Raw genomic sequence first — 4,686 nt, 5'->3', positions numbered from 1 at the left:
AATAATAATTGGAAGTTCAGCACTGCTTTACATCTGAGGCTCCAAGTTAGGATAAGAGGTGAACTTCTGCGGAGATACCATATCCACTGTACCATCACTCAACTTGCTACAAAGTCAGGAGTAAGCTGATGGGCTGTGGCTTGGCATCTCTTCTTTTTAGTGGTTGCATCTCATTTTATCTCATGGAAAGACCTTCACACAGACCCAGTGTCAGGGCTCCACCCAAAGGTCACCATTAGGCCACTGAAATGATACCATTCCAGCCTAGTACAAAGCCACTCTCTCCTGCCTTGCAATAATGTCAAATGCATTTCCACTCTGGAATCAGAGTTTGTTAATTTCTACTCAGGTCTTCACAACATGGTCTTGTTTATCTCTTCCCATATATCCAGGCTGAAGACCTGTGGGTATACAAACTGTACTTTTTGGTTCAGCAATTAAATGCAAATGGTTGAGTCCCAATCCCTTCCTATGGCTTTGTCATTCACTGCAGCTGTAAAGCTCTCTGAAGTTACTTCACATCACCTGCTTTGTCTTCAAATGGACAGGAGTCCAGCACATAGCAGAAAGAAGTAAAGTTCCTAGCCATAAAATTCTGTTTATCAAGCGTATTTGATAATCATAAGATTTAATTTCTGACAGAAAGAACAGTGAATTTTCTTCAGCAGACAATGGGGTTTCCCCATCACATTTTTCTCACTACAGAGAGTTTACCTAATTTCTCTCTTGTCTCCAGCACTGATCTCTTTTATCCTGATATGCAGGATGGAAGTATGCATCCTGATTTGTTCTGCTGAAGTAGCAGGGGAATTCAGCATCCTCATTGTGAAATGTATTATGCCTAACTTCTGCTTGGATGTGCGGAAAAGGACATTGCACAAAGGCCCTCTTCCCACCAGGATACTCCATAAGAGGCTTGGTGTAATTGCAGCTCTTGCATTTCTCTGAGAACAAAGGCTTTTAGCTTCTTCCCCAAATATTCTGGGAAAAGATAAATTTAAGGCAAATTTCCTCAATGCACCAACTAAAGAAATCTTTTAGCTGTGGAAAGAGCCTTGAAGAGCTCTCCTGAAGACACAGGTCTCTTCCTATCATAACCCTATTCTGCATGATTTTGCCTTCGAATCTCTGAGTGAATTGAAACAATTTTTCATTATTCTATCTCCGGCCAGAATTTCATGGGCTGAATTAATATGAAGAATTATGTATGTAATTCTTGTTGTGGATGATGTGACACAGTTTATTTGTGAGAGAGAAGTAGCAGTATGTTTATAGATATAAATAGAGCTTTAACGAGGTTTGATAGTAAATGTGACAGATGTTAACAAGATTCAGTTACGGACAAGGTCCATTTGATTACTTGCTGCATAGAGACAAGGTTAGGCACAATTATCAGGGAGACCCTCTGACTGAGTCATGAGGTTCAAAAACGACCCCCTTGGGCTCTGAATTCCTTTGTGTTTGGATCCAGGCTTAGACCCAACTTGGTCAATGGTTTATGTCTAAAGGATTACATATGCATAATCAATCATTTGTATTAGTTAGCTAAGATTTCCAAGTTTAGCACATTATTAATCACTGAGAATCTGTTGCAGCAAGGAATCTCTCAGCCTCAAGGAGTAACTTTGAGAGGCATCTGTACTCAGGGGGGGATACTTCTGTTTAGCAGGAGAGCTGAACAGGTCTTGTACTTTCTGCTACGTATGGAGTTAGAAACTGACTTATAGACATATTTTCATACTGACTACAGAGATTAATTTCTTCCAAATTTGACTTGAGTCAGTTTGATCAGTATTATGGTTAGGGGAAGTAAGGGTGTGTGTTGTTAACAAGATTCAATGACAAGGTGCATTTGCTTTTTTACTGCATAGAGTAAAAAAGTGGGGGCAGTGGCTATTGCTTAGATTAGCCCTTGACTATTGTGTTATCTCTCTCCCCTGAATCCACAGTGAGTCAGATGCAGTCATCACAACCAGACACATCCATTGCCATCACCACTAGTGGTAATGAGTTGAACAGAGTTATGGGAAATACAGATCAGATTGGGAGGGCAGGATGGAGCACACCGTCATAATTCTGAATTATTCTGACAATAAATGAACTACTGTAAAAAGATCATTCAGCTTGGTGTTTCTTCAAAACTGTGATGTCCTACACAGAATGATCAACAATATCAATATCTTTTCCCCTCATTTATTTTGCAGTATGGAAAATGCATTTGCCCTAAAAGAATACAATTTCTTTTCATCTGAAAATTTAGAACTAAAAATTGGCTTAAATTTTGAAAGTTTTCAGACTTTAAGTTGAAAATTCCTACCTCAAATAAAATTCTGGGACTTTATATCCTCAATGAACCTTCTTCCTATGAAAATACTTGTTGAAAGATTTATAGACTGTTCTAGAAATGATGTTTTCAAATAACCAATTGTAGAATTCAATGTTATTACAGTAATAGAATATTATCTATCATATCAGCCAAAAAACCAAACAGTTTTGCACCAAAGGTATATGAATGACTGGAATATAATACATAAGAATTTATAAATTGTATCTTCCAGGGAGTTGGAATCCCCCACATCCCGATATTTAGATTTTCTTTTATTCATATAACCACTCTCTAATCATTCACAGGCAAAATTTCAAATCACTGCATGAGCACTTAGTGGGAATCTTTCAGCCAAATTCCCTTCCAGCAATTTGGAAGCTTTTCATAATAGGTCAGAAGAATCTTGTCCAACAGCATCAGATATAGTAAAAAAGGTAGAAAAAACATTGTCTTTCATTTTCAGCAAGAAAGTTATATGGTGGGGAATCAGACTGCAGAGGTGAGCTGGAAAGTTATGCAAAAGATTGGACACCAAGATCCTAACTCAATATAAGTAATGTGATTTGGCTCTGATTTTGGAAAATGCTGAGTACCTGCAGAGCTGTTGAATTTTAGCTGGCATTTTGCTCCTTGCTTTTGAAAACTGCAGAAAGCTTCCTAGGTCATGCAAATAGAAAGCAAGGCATCTAAGTTCAATTTGTAAAGTCATGCTTTTGGTAGTACTCACTGGCAGATGCTGGTATCCAAATCCTCTTTTTATGCTAACGATCAATAAGTAAGCCTATGTTTTGCATAACCTTTTGCCAGAGCATTAGGTCTGTAGGTGAAAGGGGAAGGCAAAATGGAAAAATCTTAAGTGAGACTTTCTTTAATGTATACTACTGTTTCTTCAGAAAAAAACCAAACAAGTAAACAAACACCCCAAATAAATAAGACAACCAAAACTCCAGAGCTCTTTCATGGCATTTATGTCACAGACACCACAACTCAGTATAAATTGGTGATATCTTGTCTGACATCCTTCTTTTATTAACATGTTCTTCAGTAGTGCAAATCATCAACTAGAATTTTTTTTTTCCAAAAATGTATCAAATTATTTCAACCCTGGCTCATTATGAAGTGGTGCATTTATCACTGAGATACAAGAAAAAGCAACAAAGCAACATACACAGTTTTCACTGTTTATATTACTGTTCTTATATTTTCTGTATTTGTGCCTAAAGAAACTAGGATATCGCTGTTTCATAATGTTCCAGTACAAATAAGGGTGAGGGATGAAATTCAAATCTTACCTCTGAAATTCCTTGCTCTTTTGCATTTATGTTGGGCTTTTAACTTTATTATGAAGTCATTACAGTTTATCATGCCAGTAGGTGTATAGGGAGTGTTAACCACAGACCACTGACAGAATAAACCATGCATTCATAGTAAGTATCACACTAAAAAATTCTATGAAAAATTGAGCACATGCATGAAGTGCTTCCCTCTTTAAACAGCAATTCCTGCTTCTTCAGCCTTCTATACCCAAAGGCACTTGTATACACTAGGCTGAATACATTCAAACTACCTTATAACCATGCTGGAAAGTGAGAAACATATAAACCAGTTACAAACAGCTGATTCCAAAGTGTTTCTCTCTCAGATTATTTTGACAGATGAAAGTGATGAAAAAAGGACAAAATAAGTGAAAAGCTATGTCTGTATCAGCAAGTGAATCTGCAGAGCAGAACCTCGTGGCCACCCTATAAGTGTTTGTGGGGAAGTTCCTTTATACCAGCTCTGAAACACATCTTCTGGCTTGATTTCATCCAAAAGGGTTGTAGATCAACAACTCTGAAACTGTCCTGCAATGCAAACCAAAATGAGGTAAATACAGAAGGAATGAAAGCTTGACTTTCAAAGTACACCCTGGGCTGCACATAGTCAATGGTGTAGATCTTTTTGATTCAAAGACCTGGGTTCAAAGCAGTAATCCAATGTAGCAACTCATCTTAAAAGTTAAGACTCCTTAGAATCACACTGACAGAAGTTAAGGTTGGCATGAATATGACATGGCCTTCTGGGACAGACTTGAAAGACAGAGGAGTTAGGTTAATACATCTGATCTGATGTCATAGTTGGTAAACGCTTGACATGGCTTTGCAATGTGCTGGTACATTCCCTGGCATGATGAAAGTCTTGTCTAGTGAAAAGTGATTTCCGAGGAAATTGCCATACTTTAGGCAAACAGTTATTGTGGTGTCTTACAAAATCAAATGGAAGAAATTGCCACACATTCAGCACAAAGTTATTATGGCATCTTGCAAAATGTAATGGAAATGAAGCTAAATAACTGGTCTGTAAAACTGCTTCTGAAACAT

At 37.6% G+C, this 4,686-nt stretch overlaps 1 long non-coding RNA gene across 1 annotated transcript; it reads right to left on the bottom strand.

The window, feature by feature from the left end:
- Positions 1-593: 593 nt before the first annotated feature.
- On the bottom strand, positions 594-4,171 carry LOC114062302. The gene is made up of 2 exons (XR_003572340.1): positions 4,101-4,171; positions 594-981 (listed from the first exon to the last, which is right to left on the bottom strand). It is a non-coding gene; the product is annotated as an uncharacterized LOC114062302 (long non-coding RNA).
- Between the last annotated feature and the right edge of the window lie 515 nt (positions 4,172-4,686).

Source organism: Empidonax traillii, unplaced genomic scaffold, assembly GCF_003031625.1.
Source record: "Empidonax traillii isolate 1590-97213 ecotype Southwest subspecies unplaced genomic scaffold, ASM303162v1 scaffold396:size1303734, whole genome shotgun sequence".
NCBI classification, from domain to species: Eukaryota; Metazoa; Chordata; class Aves; order Passeriformes; family Tyrannidae; genus Empidonax; species Empidonax traillii.
The sequence above is the reverse complement of the archived record's forward strand: the minus strand, read 5'-3'. Positions and strand labels throughout refer to the sequence as shown.